Source organism: Castor canadensis, chromosome 14 (assembly GCF_047511655.1).
Source record: "Castor canadensis chromosome 14, mCasCan1.hap1v2, whole genome shotgun sequence".
In the NCBI taxonomy this organism is placed as follows: Eukaryota; Metazoa; Chordata; class Mammalia; order Rodentia; family Castoridae; genus Castor; species Castor canadensis.
Window position 1 is genome coordinate 62,935,393 of NC_133399.1, and position 17,272 is coordinate 62,952,664.

Below are 17,272 nucleotides of genomic sequence, written 5' to 3' on the forward strand. Positions count from 1 at the left end.
TTACTAGTCCATAGCCAACTCTTCGACACTTCCTTGAAGTAAGCCAGTGAGGCATTAAGATCAGAGTGGAGACCACCTCCTGACCTCACGGTTTTGTTAAATTAGGTTCCCACAGCTGGGTGATCTCTGTACAGGTTGGGCTGCTCTATTGCACTGTCTGAAGGCACTGGACTCTGTACTCCCTCCCGTCTGTCGTGCTTCCCATCTTCTAGTCTTTTCATGAGTTTGTAGATAAAAACTCATGAAATGAAAGAGTATTAGCTATGCTTTTGTTTAGATATTTCCAAAGAGGGAATCTGTACAATTTCCCATTTTGAAGGACTGCACAGATTCGGAATGAATTTTGAATTGATTTTAGATGAGGGAGACAGGTGATATGTTGCTGCTTAGAAATGAGTTGAAAGCAACCATAGTTCTTTGATCTGCTCAAGCCTCTGTCTGACTCAGGAATCCCGCTAGTAGCATCCCTCCCTAAACGATACTGTTCCTGCCTGCCCTTCATCTCTGTGGTGACAAAAGAGCTTGCTCTTTTTAAAATCAACTTTTTAACTATTGTTTTATTAGCATATAATAGTTGCACAGGGAGATACACTGTAATATTTACATATATGCTTACCATTTATCTTACTTAGATTTACCCTCTCCATCATTCTCCCTCACCCCTCCCCTCTTCTTAGAACAATTTCAGCAGGTTTCATTCTTCTGTTTTCATGTATGGATACAAAACACATCTACCATCTTTGCCCTCATTCTCCACCTCCTTGCGCCCACCCCCTCCTACTGGTACACACCCTGGAAAAGATCTCCTGCCCTGCAATTTTTTTTAAGTATATATTGATAGTCCAAGGGGGTTTCACCTTGATACTTCAGGCCTAGATATTATCATGCTTTAATCAAATTAATCCTCCTCCCACCCATTACTCATTCTCTATCACCATGCTCCCCTAATATTCAATAGCTTACAGTACAGTGTATTATATTACTTTCATATAGAGATGGTTGTTTCAACATTAAAACCAACTCCTAAAAATCATTTAAATTAACTGACATAAAAACATAAAAATTGAGTCAGCATGTGGTGCGTGCTTATAATCTCAACACTCATGAGGCTGAGGTCGGAAGGTTGTGAGTTGAAGGCCAGTCTGGGCTACCTAGTGATATCTAATCTCAAAAACATAAACATAAAAACTCAGCATATTAAAGGGGCTTCGTGATTGTTTCTTTCATTACTTGTATATGTTGTATATACATGTATGTTTCAGTAAGTCAGTCGGATTAAAAACATCTTTTATCTTATATAATTTCCTTATGGTGAAAGTATTCAAAACCCTTTCTTTTAGCTTTTAAAAATACACAGTATACTGTTATCTGTAGTCACAATCCTGTGCCACATCACACGAGACCCTCCATTCTACTCTCAGCTTCTGTGAGATCAGCTTTGTTAGTTTCCACCTGAGTGAGATCATTCGGTGCTTGTCTTTCTGTGGCTGGCTTGTTCCCTTTAATATAATGATCTCTTCTAGCTCATCTCTGTTGATGCAAATTACAGAATTTCATTCTTTGGCCTAATAGTATCCATTGTGTATGTATACTGTGTTTTCTCAATCCAGTCATCAGTTGATGGACACTGGGTTGTCTCCATTTCTTGGCTATTGTGAATAAAGCTGCAATGAACATGAGGCTGCAGAAATCTAACTCTCAATTTCTCTCTCTCTCTGTCTCTCTCAAAGAAAGTTTCACTGTGTAGCCGAGGCTGTCCTCAGACTTGAGATCCTTCTTGCTTCATCCTCCTGAGTGCTGGGATTATAGTTGGGCACCACCCTGCTAGCTTATTTAAATTTTTTATTAATATATATTAATTGTACTTATCAATGGGTTCTGTGTGTTTCTGGATACCTCACTGAACCCCATTAATACATATTATATATGCTACAAGTTGTACATGTTGCATGGATATTTCCATATAGCATCAGGTGCAGCTTCCCTCTCCAACCTCTCCAGCCTTTCCTAATCTCTGGTGCTCACTGTGGGGCTTTCAGGCTGGCTTTTTAAAGCTTCCGCCTGAGAGAGGACATTCAGCACTTGTCTTTCTTCTCTGACAGTCTTGGTGTTTGAACACAGGGCCTCCTGCTTGCTAGGCAGGTGTTCTACCACTTGAGCCCTTTTTGTTTAGTGATTCTTCAGAAAGGGTCTCTAGCTTTTTGCCCAGGTCAGCCTGGACCATGATCCTCTACTTCCGCCGCTCATGGAGCTGGGATCACAGGTGTGCACCATCATGCCCAGATTTTTTTTTTTTTATTGAGATGGGGTCTTGCTAACTTTTCCCCAAACGGGCCTTGAACTTCTCTGCCTCCTGAGTAGTTGGGATTACAGGTGAGCCACAGTGCCCAGCTATTCTTGTAGTTCAGTGTCTGGTTTATTTCACTTAACAAAATGTCCTCAAGTTCCATAGATACAAATGTCAGAATTCTTTTTTATGGCTAAATAATACTCCATTGTGTATATATACGCATTTTCTTTATCCATCTATCTGTTGATAGATGCCTGTGATTCCATATCTTCGCCATTGTGAATAGTGCCACAATAAAAACAAGTGAACAGGTAGTCTCTGGTTAAAATCAATTTTCTTGATGGTGAGTTTTACACATAATAAACACACACATTTTAAGCCTGCAGTTGGAGAGTTTGAACAACTGTTTCATGTAATCCCTAGTCCAAACAAGATATAGAACATGTCCATCACTCTAGAGAGTGCCCTAGTGGCCCTCTGTAAGTTCACCTCCCCTTCCTCCCACTGCCCCAAAAGCTGCTCTTCTGATTTATATCACTGCAGGTCAGTTTTGCAATTTAAAGACTTCACATAAATTGGATTGGACACTCTGTACTCTTGTGTGGCATCTTTTTGCCCAGCATGGTTTTGAGATGTCTCTGTTTTCCAACCAAGATACCAAACTCTGATTCTCAGCCTATGTTGTAAACTTAAATGACAAGGAGAAGGACCTGCTGAGCACAGTTGCTTTTAAAAGCCTTGGCGTTTTGTTGTTTGATAGGAATTTGGTCAGGGAGTGAACTGCCCAAGACTCTGGGAGTTCCCCGGATATGGGATTTTCAGTGGTAAAACTGGGTAAGTCCAGGGTAAATTTAGATGAGTTAGCCCCCATTAGGAGGTTCTATAAGGAACATGAGGGCACTTTATCTGTCTTTATCTTGAAGCACTGAGCCACACGCAGAACCCGTGTGGGGTGATTGCTGAGATCTTAGGCATCACTTACCTGATTACAGTTGGTTTAAAAATGTTTTTGCATTCGTTACAGCTTACTTTCCTATTTTATTATGAACTTGTTGTTTTATTACTTCTCTGCCTTCCAGAATACTATTTTAAGAGCTTCAACATTGCCAACATGTAGTATTTAAATATAATGAAAATGAAGAAGTACGTAGTTGAAAGCACTAAGATTAATAAATACATTGTTATTTCAAGATGCTTGATTTGATGGACTCCAGCTTAATTATTTTTATGTCTCCTTAATTTTAAAAATCCAACCCAGTTTTTAAGCTGAATTACAAAACATTGTTCTAACAGGGCTTCTGAGAGGAAGTGAACCTCTGAGATGTGGATCTGTCATTCACATCTGAAGTGTTTCATTAGTTGGATGTTAGCACACTCACCTGCTGGTGTGCAAGTAGACTATAATCTGCCCTTTCCCTTGTGGGGTAGATGAGATCCCTGGCACTTTACTGTTCCACTTAATTTTCCACATAAATTCTGTAATACGACACTCTTCTAAGCAGGCAAGATTCCAAGAGTAGTATTTCCTAAGTACCACTGAGGATGGTGTGGCAGTTTTAGGAGTGTATCTGTGAGCCTTTACATATTTCACTAAGTTTTAGGAGTGTATCTATGAGCCTTTACATATTTCACTAAGTGTGTGAGGCTTTTTTATGTTTCTCTTTAGAAAGATACTGTTGATTTTTCTTTAATATTTTGACTTTTAAAAATTGCACAGGTAATGCATGAATATATGATGTGTGGTAAAATCAAAACAATGAGGAAATCTTCCAGGAAAAAATAAAATTTGAATTTTGCTTTCACAAGCCCCACCCCAGCCAGATTAATGGCTACTCTTTTACAATATTTATGTATAATTGAATTCAGCCCATAAAGTTTTGTTTGTTTTTTCCTTAAACTGAATCACATTGTAGATACATATTTCTTTTTCTATTTAAGCATGTTTCAAAGATTGTTTTCCTGATTGATTATATCAATTTGCTTTATTATTTTTAAAGCTATGTTGATTCCATAGTATAGATGTGTCTAAGTTTATTTAGCTATTTCCCTATCCATGTTTCTTATGTTTTTTCTGTGTTTTTTTTTAATGTTATGTCATTATGTTTGTCAGCTTTTCATTCCTTTGACAAAATACCTGAGACAAACTACCTAAAAGGGGAAAGATTGATTTTGGCTCACAGTTTCAGTCCATGGTCGGTTGGCTGCTTTGTGCTTGGGCCTGTGGTGAGGCAGCACATGAGATTGGCCAAGAGTGTATGGTAGAGCAAAGCTGCTCATCTCCTGGCAGCCAGGAAGCAAACAGAAGATTGGAGGGGCCGGGCTCCCAATATATCCCTTTCAAAGACATGTCCCAGTAACTTAACTTCCTTCCTTTAGGCCCCACCTCCTAAATGTTCTGCTACCTCCCAGTAGTCCACAAGCTGTTGATGACACATGGGCTTTTGGGTGACATATCCAAACTGAAACCGCTAGATGTGAATATCTTTGTATGCCTCTGCTTATATTTGCTGTTATTCTCTAAATGTCTAAATTGCTGTGTTAATGCATAAATTAAAGTGAAATCTTGATACATATTGTTAATTGACCTTTGAAAAGGCTGTAACAGTTTCTCCTCCAAGTTTGAATGTTTTTAACACTTGAAAAATTTGAAACAAAATAAAAGGGGTTGATTGAATTTTGTATGCTCAAACATCAAATTGGGAATTTGCTTTTAATAAAATTTTATTGTTTCCTTACACATTTGATTTATAGAAAACTTCTCAGTCAAGCCAAGACATTTGGGTTATTGATTTATTTGCCAGTTACAATTTCATGGACTCCACATGAGCTCAGAATTAGCATGAATCTTAGTGTTTTTATATTGGTGACTGCTAAAATGTTTCCATGTAACAAACACTAATGAAATAATCCAGAAATTATGTCCAACTAAAAGATCTTCCATACCAAAGCTCAAATTAAGAGCTAACTTTTGTAAATGCCACAATGAACAATAATAAAAATAGTATGTAGTTCTTTAGTATTTTCTTAATAATCTCATTTTCCTTTCAATTCTCAAATCTTTGACTTTATAAAATTTTTTGCAGAGTATTAATAACTGGATACCAAAGTGTTGCTTATATTTTTATTATTATTTTTAATGAGGTAGTATCAACACTAATGTATCATGAACTGTTATCACCAGTAATTAAAATAAAACTATATTTTTTGTTTTTTCTTTATTCATTTATTCATATGTTCATACATTGTTTGGGTCATTTCTCCCCCTGACCCTTGCCCCCTCCCTCTAAAACTATTATTTTTGTCTGAGAAAATGAAGTAGAATAAAGTTCATAAGACTGTGATAATTTTCTTACCAGTTTGTTTCACCAGTTTCCCCTAACTTAATATATCCTTTTATGGCCACATAAACTGTTGACCTCATTAGGTAGAAATCTAAATCACAAAATCTAATAGCTGGAAATGTGAACTCATCACAAGACCTCATCTCAAGCAATGACTGGGAGTAGTGGCTCTTGTCTCTCACCCCAGCTACATGGGAAAGCACAAATAGGATTGCAGTCTGGGCCAGCCAGGGCATGAAGCAAGATCCTGTCTCAACAATAACTAAAACAAAAAGTGCTGATGGAGTGGTTCAGGTGGTAGGGTGCCTGCCTAGCCAGTTTGAGGCAAGCATGTGCTCTGTGCACATCCCACGTGTGCTTCAGCTTTGAAAGACAGGAGGAATTGAGCCATGAAGCCTGTCAGGCTTGCTCATCATGATTAGAGTGTAGGTGGGGATTTTTTTCTCACAGTGGAGAAATTATGTTCTTTCTTTGAGTTATAGTCTTTATAGGATAGGATTTTGGGGGGCAAAATCCTATCCTATATAAACTAATATTACCGTAAGTTCTTTTTCTCAAGACCTGCCAGCAGTAACTCCATTGGTGAATGGACAGTATGCTTTCACTTAGGCATATACATACTGTGGGAAGAGCCCCCCTGTTGAATGCTCCTTCTTTTTGGTAATATGGATGCTGCTGCTTCTTTTCTACCACTTTCTTTCTATCTCCTTCCTTCTTTAATAGTTTTTCGTTCAATATTCTTGTATTAAGCATGTATTAATAAAAACATTTGTGTCCTTTGCTTTATGCTTTTACCATACTGCTTTTTTTTTTTTGAGTCCTGTAGGAGAGCTGGGTCAGATTTCTCTTCCTTTACAGAATTGGACTAAGCCGATAAGATGCAATTCAAGTATTTTGTATTACTAGGGATACTTAATGTGTATCTAAAATTCTTTTTTTTTTAGTGGTACTAAGGTTTGAACTCAGGCACTCTACTGTTTGAGCCACTCTCCCAACTCAGGTACCTAAAATTTTTGACCACGTTTTTTGTTGTTTCAGTGATAACACATATACAGGAGAAAATCAGGCTGCGGATATCCTAGATGTGATACTTTGGAGGACAGTGATTTATTCTGCATCTTTTCTCCCCTGAGTAGAGAGAGACTCTGAAGATGATTAAATTGAATGGAAAACTGTGAGTTTTAGGAATGAGGAGTTTATTTCTCTAGGTCATAGCTTCCAACTGAGGTCAGGCACTTTCTACGTCTACCTGGTGAATAAACATGCTCTGAAAAATATGCACAGTTGGTGTCCTGATTATTAATTTCAGAGGATAAACCTTTGACTTAATTAGCTTCAAGACTGACTGCTGTATTCAGCATTGACTTCTGTAAAATGTCCTAACAGTTGATGCTCTAAGGCACATACATGGACAGTGTGCACTGAAATTTAGTTGCTGTTAAAGATATCAGCAGCATTGAGTGCCTGAAGATTCAGAACACCTAACTTAATGGAAATAGCTGTTTCTTGACCCACTTTTCATTACATCGATTTTGCCCCACAAAGTGGGAAAACTTGGGAGAATATTGAAGTGACTGCACACACACAATGGAGTAATACCTGTGTGAACAGTCAGTGGGTAGCTATACGTGCATTGGTATGTAAGCATCTCCATAATGTCAGGAGATTACACAGTCATGCCAGGTTCATAACCATACATGTCTTTATTTTTGTGAAACCACTTTCCTCAATCTTAATTTTTTTTCTCTTTTCAAATTGTAACATCTTTGAAGTCAGTGTGTATTTGTCAGTTCATTGTCAACTTAGTCAGCAGCAGGGATGCACTTGTACATGCCTGAGCAGACTCCAGCTGAGATGTTTCTCCATCTGGGTGGGGGAACAGTGGCAGCCAGATGTTTCCATCTGCAATCCATTTAAGGACTGCTTGAGGAGGGAAATGAGTCTACTTGCTGACTGAAAACTTTGACACTTTCTAGTAATATCAAGAAAGCATCAACATCAAACTTGGGGACGGGTGTCAGCAGCTTCAAAGAAAATCTCAGAGATGGTAGCAGAGCACTCTGAAGCTTAGTGCTGTGGTGCTAACGGTCTTAATGGCATGGAACAAAATCTCTATAGGAAAATGTAGATATCAGAGATTTAAAAATTATTCAGAGGAGTCATACTCTGTAGAAATTTTGAGACTTTAATCAGTTTAAGTCATACTTTTTATAAATGTTGACAAAAGTTAAACCATAAGTAAATCCAAAAGAGCTCTTTCAGTAAGTACAAATTAAAAAACTAGGTATAGGAAAACATTGTATTCCTCCCTTTCTCCCTTCCTCTCTTTCATCCATCCAGCTTTTTAAAAAAATACAGAAATACAAAGAAGCTGCCATGTGTGTGGCTAGGGTGTAGAGAAGGATACGTTCTCTATATTGTCTTTCTTTCATTTTATTTTTAGCCTTATTAAAGCTATACAAGCACCAAGTTTACATAGTAAGTGGTTATCTCTTGTGGTTATCACTTTTGAAGAATTTTATCTGACTCTTTTTTTTCCTTTCTGTTTTTGTTTTTTGGTGTCTGGATGCTACCGTGTTGCCCAGGCTGGCCTCCAACATGATCCTCTTGCTTCAGCCTCCCAAGTGCTGGTAGTACATATGTATGCCATCAGCATGATTAGCTGACTCTTTTGGTGGTTATACCAAACCATGACTAACATGTTGATATTACTGTTTCATGGTTTTCAGTATTTTTTTTTCTTTGTTGGGACTAGGGTTTGAAATCAGGACTCTATCACTTGATGCACACCTCCAGTCCATTTTGCTCTGGTTATTTTTGAGATGGGTCTGTGAAGTATTTGCCCAGGCTGGTCTTTAACTGTGAGCCTCCTGATCACAGCCTCCTAAGTAGTTAGGATTCAGTTGTCTGAATAGTCAACATTGTCTTAACTGTCTTGGAAAGATGAGCATTCACTGATTTTTACCCTCTCCTGTTCAGCAAACTCTCTTGCCCTTTTCATATACCATCCTCTGCTTACAGTTAATGACCATGTTCGAAAGATCAGAATTCACTCCTTACATTTTTATGATTATGCAAGTGATTTTCACAGATGAATCAGTAAATACAATCATTACTTTCCTTGTTTGCCCTGAGTTAATAGTGGAACCTTATTTTTTTTATTGTTGATTGCTGATTTTTCTCTGTATTTATTAGTATTTCAGCACCAAACTCTTTGACTAGTCAGAAATAATTACTCCTTTCTTCCTTCCCCAGTGACTATGTGCATGTATGTGATTATAGCCTGAATTTCAGCTAATGGTTTAACATTTAAACCATAAGTAAATGGTTTAACATTTACTCCTTTAGAGTTTATTTTGTTCATCTTTGACACTCCAGAGTTCCCATCTTAACATTTTCCAAATAGTAGTTCTCATAAAACCAAGCTTTTTAGGAATGGCTCTGCTTGTCTGAATCAGTAGTAATGTCTCCTGTCTCCAGGTATGTTGATGCCATAGAGTAACCAGGACGTAATCCAAGGAAGCACCAGAACATGGCCTTAATAACTAAGAACAGATTCTTCACATGCTCCTAGAGTTACTCCTAAACCCTTTACACAGTGCAGCAGCCTTGTCATGAAGATTCTTGTTGGAGTTCAGCAGAACATTCTGAGACTCTAAGCCCTTAATGCCATCTCATTGCCTATTTTGTCATCAGGGCAGTGCCTTTGGCCTCTATTACTCCTGCTCTGTTCAACTTGTTCTCCTCTTCACAACACTGGATTCTTCCTTTTGCTAATTCTTGGGAGAAACTGAATTGATTTTCTTTGTGCTTGGACTTACAAACTGTCAGAAATACTTTAATTTGCTTTCAGTTCACTGTAGACAGCTGTAACAGGGAGTAGCACTTTTAATAGTTGTCTCAAACAAAGGTGTCCCAAACATTTGTTTGGGCTTTGTGAAGCAAATGATTTAATTCATGGCAGGAAATGAGGAAAACTCAGAGGTCAATATGAGTTTAGTTATAGTAGAAGTGACTTACAATAGGTGTAATTTATAAACTAATGCTGTCTCCTGTATCTTGCCAGTTTTACAAGTGTTAAGGTCTTTTGGCCATAGTTTTCATTTCAGATGAGTTAAGGGCTCTGTAGTACAATCTTTTAGGAACAAGAGGGTCCTTATCTCTTTTTATATTGTCAAGAGTTGCAGTGGAGAGGATTTGTAATTTAGAATAAAATTTAGAATGTAGTCAAACATAGTTTTACTGGAGACCTTCACACCAACTGATTGCTCTTTGTAGCTATTTGGATCTTATTTTTCTAAGCATGTTTTAATTTGCAGAACAGACAAGAAATTTACAACACAATATCTGAATGAAGAATATGCTTTTGATTTTAAGTAACATGATAGTTCTTTTCTTAAAGGGAGTTTCATTTTCTGACTTTGTATTTCCTTTCTTAAAGAGGAAGCATACATTTTTTTCCTTTTCCACCTTCTAACCCATTGCACTAAGAGAAATAAATAGGAAGGTGATTCTATGAGGGGAAAATAGAAGCCTAAGATGCCAGTAACAAGGGATAGAATCATGAAGAAAAAAAAAAAAAAACCAGTACTTTTGGAAAAGTAGAGGAGCAAGAAAGAGGAAACTTGCAACAAAACTTGGAATAATAAGTTGCAACCAGCAGTACTAAGTTTTGGAAATGGGCTTGTGTATTATTCATATTCTGGTGGAAAAACAGAAATTATTCCAGGTATTTCATATAGTGGGGATTTACAGAAATTGGTTGCATGAGGGTTGAAGTGCTGGTGGAGCAAAAGCAAGGAGGAAAAGGATATGCAGAAGGGCTACCCCTGGACTGGAGAAACACAGGGCAAGGAGGAGCTTGGCTCAGAGTGATGGGATGGCTAGGTCTCTGAGGCTCTGCTGTGGGAGGTTACTTCTCTACCCTCCCACCACCCAGTCTTAGTATAATGCTCCCATTGCAGGATCTAATTACAAGCCAATTGTCCAGGGACCTGGAGAAATGACAGAAGGGCAAGAGTAGAGCTGAGCAGTGGACAAACCAGTAACAAACACAGTTTCCTACTAGGAAAAAGATCTGAGGTTTAGCTTAAAGGTCTGTGACCTTGGACTAACACCGTTAAAATATAAACCTGGTGTTTGAAATTCCAGAGGAAGGTGTGTTAGAGGACGTTGGTGTATCTAGAAAAAAATTAGTATCCATCAGAAAGAAGGTCTTTCCTTTGAGTTCTTTGTTTTAGTGGTGAATTCATATGTAAAGCATTGGTCCATTTTGGTGGGAGATTTTTTTTGGGAGCGAAATACTCCCTGTGTGTGTATCTTGTTTGTTTGTTTTTTAAAGGCATTTGGAATTGCTATATTTCAACTTGCTGAAAAATATGAATGTAATTTTTTTTTCTGATCACACATAATCCAGCATGTGAAAGCTCAGATCTCAGGGTAGTACTTCTAACTGGCAGCTCCTTTGTATGTTCTATGGTCCTCTGTTGGAATTAAGAACAGGTGCCAAGGATTAGGAATACCCCAGTTCTGTTCACTTGAGATCTCTTTAAGAAAGGGAGAAACAAAAGAAGAGGGATACTCAAAGATGGAGCCACCTAGCTTATTTGAAGAAGTTCAAAACAACTTTGGTGGGTGACATCAATAGAGAAAATGAAGACAGGAAAAGGGTCGGATTTGGAAGGAAGATGACAAGTTTAGTCCTGGTAATTATTTGTACTTGTGTGTGGAATATCCAAGTGGATATTTCTATTAGGTTTTTAGGTGTCTGGTTGAAGCTCCAGGTAATGATGTGGATGGACTATAAATTAAATATAGTGAAAACCTAAACATCATCAGGGTGCTACAGAATAGAGCATTGGAAAGGAGTCACTTTTGGTGAAATGTACTAAATGGAAATAACCCTTCCCCTCTCCCTGCCCAACCTTATTGCATATAGTTGCTCAGAGGTCTTAAAACTGAATTTGTGCTTTTGGTTTAAGGAATCACCACTGTACAGCAGGTCCCTGTTTGTTCAGTGCATGAATTCCAACTGCAAGTAACTGCTCGAGGAGGATAACTGGCAATTTAAACTCAGCTGTGGAATTTTGGACTTGTCCAGAAGGGTGTACTCTGGTCTTTCTCCACCTGTGCCCCTTTTTCCAGGGCTAGGGGTCTGTGGGCCAAAGTCCTGTGCCCACTGTGGCCAAAGAGCCTATGCCAACTCCTCAGAGGAGGACACAACATCCAAGTATGGGTACTCAGAATTCTCTGCCCCAAAGGCCTAGAGTCCCTGTCCAGAACCTGCACTACCTCTGCCCTGGTTTATTTTTCCCCCTGGTACTTGATGGTTGACCAAAGGATGATAGGAAAGTTGTGGGCTGTAAAAGAAAAGTTTTGTACCAGATACTTATTAAAAACACTAAACCATTTTATTTGTATTACTGCAATAGGGGAGACAGACTTCAGCATAAAACAGTGCAACTCTGAATATAGCAAAGATGGCTGGGAATTTATAGTCAGCCAGTAGAGTGAGAGGGGTGAGTGGATGGACTATTGAGAGGATATCAAGCATTGGAAAGTTCTTGCTAAAGGCAATCCAAGGGCTCAGATATCAAATGTAGGGGAGGAGGAACTTGATCAGATATCCAGGGTAAGAGAGCTGCGTAACTGATGTGTCAGGATTCTTTGCTAAAACTGAGCTTAGCAAGCCAAGGTCAAGGCCTAGTTGTGAGGGGGCCTCAGAGGAGCCTGACTAGTTTGGTGAAGGGAGGAGACTGGTTGGGATGGAACTTGGGTTTGTAGGTTGGGGTGTCCCCATGAAGATACACAGGCTGGTCCTGCATAGTGTGGGATAGTACCAGGACTGAAGAAGAAGGAGGCCAAACACCACCACAGTCTTTAGCTCTGAGGATCTCAGAGTTCTCAATGTGAGTATCGCCTTCCAGCTGCTGGTTTTTTGTTTTGTTTTGTTTTGTTTTTTTTGAGGAACTTGAATGCCTAATGCCAGCAGGGATGGGAGTAGAGGTTGTCCTTGGGGACTCTGTCAGATGAGGAAGAGCCTTAGAGGCAGCACAATTAAGTGCTTGCTTCTAGAGGCATGTGGACTTGGTGGGGAGCAGGGCAAGAAGATGAGTGTCTTACTTGTGGTGGTCCTGAGTGCTTGGCAGGGAAGGCAGAAGGACTAGGTGAGTCAGCAAGCACCTAGGGCGGGGAGAACCCTCTTCCCTCTCCTGTCTTCATTCCATGCGAACCCAGCACCAAAGAGAATCATTATCTTCAGCTAAAATGATGTTAAGTTCTAACATGTGTTACTTGTAATCTGTGTGGACTATGGCTTCACACACACACACACACACACACACACACACACACAACACACTTAGGCATGTTGATATATATGCAAAGGTGGAAGGATAAAACTTTTAACAGCTTGCTAGATTGATTTGTATTTCCTAAATATTTAGGCATGTGGTATGTAAGACTCTATTTGTACTCTTGCCTCAGGCCCTACACCTGTTAGAAAGAGGACTGCAGAGTTCCTGACTGGCCTACAGGACAAACTCCAGAAGGAAACTTGAAAAGTTTCATGCCCAGGAGTAAAATACATATGCCTAATGAACATGTGTAATTGAGAGAGAGCTGTATAATAAACAATTGATTAAGGGCCAGGTAAAAGAACTCTTGAAGAGAAGTAATGAGGAGAGAGGGAGGAACATGGGCCTAGAAGTTAACTTGAGAGCTCTCAAGTCAAGTGGCCTGGCACAGTCCACTGAATTGGCTAGTGCCAGGATATCCACAGTGGTGTATGTGGCTAGTTCCTTTGTTCAGAATTCAGCCTCAGGTAATAAGATCCTTTCAGTCTTACCAGCACCGTTCTTTGGAATTTTTAGTTAACACTCAGAGCCTTGGAGAAAATAAATAATTTGACAAAATTGTGTGGATAAGTCATGAAAATTTATGTGAAAGGCTTTAAAAGTGTCAGTGAACCTTGCGGCGGATACATGACACAAGACAATCCTTTGGTCTTCATTGTTTTTCCTTAAAAGCTTTAATTCTCCTTGCGTGGTATTTTTGGTGGGACCACATTTAGTAGGACATCCAGTTTTATTGTAGGGATTCTTTTTTTAAAAATAGAAATTACCTTTGGAGAATACTTTCAGGGCGGGGGGACACTTCTCTTTTCCAGATTAAGGCACATTGTCTTGTAAGCAAGCTGGGTTAAAATACTAAGCTGGTGAATATGTTTATGGGTACATTTTAGGATAGCAGGGATCATTCATTCATTCAATAAAATCAACATTGTAGCAGGGCCTTTCATTCTTCTTGTCCTTTGCCATCGACCGGTCTGAAATCCTGGTCCTTATCTGGGGTTTTCAACTCTGAATAAGTGGATCTAACCATTGTGAGTCAAGTGGGGTGAATAATGCATGTTGCCTTCTGCTTTCTGCAGTTTGTGTGGGAATAATGAAAGAAGCATATGTGCTCCTGTGGAAGGAAAGGGACATAAACACACCCCATAAAGTATGTCACTCCTTTGCTTTTGGTATTTCAAATTCAGCCTCTGTAGTCAGCAATCTGGCATCATTTGCCAGCATTAATTTTTTTCCATTTGTATTCCAGGTTGAAATTCCCTTTATAGTGCACTTTAGTACTTAAGTTCTGTTCATCAGCTGTTGTTTAAAGGAACAAATAAATATGTCAGTATTCATAAACACAAAATAACCCAGAGAAATCAAAGTTTGAATCTGAAGTTGTTAAATCTAAGAGGCAGCAAAGATGACTTGTAAAATAATGAACTTGCATACAAACTAGTCACATTTTTATGGATTCACCATAGGTTAATTGATTTCCATTTCTTTAAGGATCTCAGTTCCAACTCTTATTATAAAGGCATTGGCCTGGATGTGGGTACAGCTAAATGACTCACTGTTTCCTGATCCACATCCAGTGTCTTTTAGAAATCATCCAACATTGACACTTGTATTGTAGACCGTTATGTCCCCAGTATGGTAGTTTAGGTCTGTTGTGGTTCTAATTTTAGTATTTCCCGTATGAGGTTCTAGGCCCAAGAAAGAAGCTCACAGGACAAAGTGACATTTTTTTTTAAGTGACGTATTTTTAATGTTCTGCAGAGAACTGTAGTTTGAAAGAACCTAACAGAAAGCTTATTTTAATGTGATAGTGTGTGTGCAGCAGGGGGGGAGCTTGTAAGTTGTGTTGTTTTTGTATGTACAGCAGACCCTTGGTATCTGTAGGAATATGGTTCCAAGGAGACCGCCCTTGAGGGAAAATCGTGCATGCTCAGGATGCATAGAGGTCAGTGCTCTAAAAGTACTCAGATTTACCTATATTGCACACACAGTATGTCTGAGCATCCACAATGTGAAACCACATGGAGTGGGCTACATTACTGTCACACAAATTACTGTACACATTAATACTGCTCGCTAAAAACTAAATCTCATTTCATGTTCTTTATCTTGAATCTTGCAGATGCTTGATTCATTTTTCCATAGTGCTGCCCAAACTTAAGCTAAAGACATGCCATCTCTCAGCAGATCTCACATTTTCACTTTGTCACTTAAATTGAGCACATTCACTTTTCTCTTGCTTTTTGGCTGCCATTTGCGTTTGGGGAGGCAGTTTTCACCTGCATCCACTGCGCTGCATGATGCAGGTGGGAATTTAACACTTTTGGCTTTGAAAGTTCTTTTCATTTTTTAAAAAAATTATTTATTATTTATTTTTATTCATATTTGCATACACTGTTTGGGTCATTTCTCTCCCCTTCCCCCACCCCCTCCCTTCCTCCCCCTCATCCCCTTCCTCTCCCCCCCCGCACCCCCCTTGCTACCTGGCAGAAACTATTTTGCCCTTATCTCTAATTTTGTTGAAGAGAGAGTATAAGCAATAATAGGAAGGACCAAGGGTTTTTGATCAAGCATGGTCAAAACCACATGTAATAAATCTGCATATAAGGTGGGTTGCTAGAAAAAGCTTTTTGAAATAGCAGATATGGGATATAGTCCTAGAAAGGTGGGGTCATTTCCGCACTATTGACGAATACTCTTCTCTCTGTAAACTGAGCAGAACTGAGATATATGAGAACTCCACACTTTCATTTTTAAGATGTATTACTTATCTCCCTCCCTCCCCATGCTGAGGAGCTGGGGATGAAACCCAGGGACTCATACATGGTGGCAAGTGCTCTATCACTGAGCTACATCCCCAGCCTTTGGCTTCATTTCTTGCTTAGATTCTGTAGGTTATTTTTCCTACTGAAGATTGTATATGCAAGGGGCCCATCCTCTTCTCCCCTTCCTTCAAACCTTGAGATTCTAATAGCAGCTTGGCTGGAGGCATAGAGAACCTATAATGAGTGACAGGCCCATTAGGACTGGTGCAGGTTTCAAGTCTCATCTCTTTTACCAACACAACCTGAGTGGATCTACAAAGTAGCCACCAATGAACCACACAGCCATTTTTAGCTCCTTGTGCCCTTCACTGATGTAGATGAGCAAAGATGGAACTCAGAGCAGGCTTTGTGTCTTTCTGCTTCCACATTTTGCGTTTTGGATCTTTGCTGTGGTGCACCCTACTTAGTCAGATTCAGAAGCACCCACGTGCCACTAGTAGTTAGCAGTGTACGGCCACTGGTATTGGAGTCACTCACATAAAACCCTGTGCCTGGTGTCTGCAGTTAATTCTGGATCTCCTTTGTTTTAATCACATCCCCTTCAGTTTCTCATCTTAACATTTTGAGCCCTGCCTCTTGTTTCTATGGCTTGGACTCTAGTACTTTCTCTTCTGGTAAATGGCCTTGATTCCCTGTTGTGCCAGAGGTGGAAACTTTATTTGGGTTCTAACTCAATTTCATGGGTTCCAGTTCTCATCATTGGCCATTGATCATCCTAGACTCTTTCTGAGCAGAACCACTTCAATGCGATGAATTGCCTTTCTTCTCAAATTCACTTTCATGTCCACTTGCTTTTCTGTATCAATGACTTAACCATTGCCAATCACCCAACTCAGCCTGTCATTACATCTCAGGTATGTAGATGAGTATTCTTTTCGATGCTACAGGTCAAATGAGTGCACACATTACACCCATTTTTATGTTAGTTACACATTGCTGGTGATAGAAAATAAAAGCCTTGTTACCAAGATAGAAGTGCTTTTGTTTTCAGCAATTTCTCTGTGTTCAGGATACATCCTCTAACAAAATCTTACCTGATACTTAATTTTTTAAAAACCTTTTTTGATTAATTGATTTCTCATTGATATACTGTTGGCAACAAATAATTTGTATTTATTTGAGAGAGCGTTCATTGGCATTAAATATTTTTTTGAGCCTTCCCAGAGAATATATTTTATTCTACCTAAGTATTTATGTGGTATATTTTAATCCTCCAGTGGGTGTTGGATGGTGAATTTTTTTCTTGCTATTTCTTACGTTTATTTTTAAAAACTCAAAATCATCAGTGTGAGGAACATTAAAAAGTTACACATTGTGGTGATATATTAATTCTTACTCCTCAATCATAGAAGTAAGTTCTTCCTGAATGGATCTCTACTCACACAGTCAGGAAACCATTGCTTACCACATCCATCACTTCTGTCTGCACATTATCATGTTTCAAAGGTTTTCCAATTAATCCTG

At 39.0% G+C, this 17,272-nt stretch overlaps 1 protein-coding gene across 9 annotated transcripts in view; it reads left to right on the top strand.

The window, feature by feature from the left end:
* Positions 1-17,272, top strand: part of Fut10 (fucosyltransferase 10) — a 190,576-nt gene that overhangs the window by 47,089 nt on the left and 126,215 nt on the right. The window lies entirely within an intron of this gene.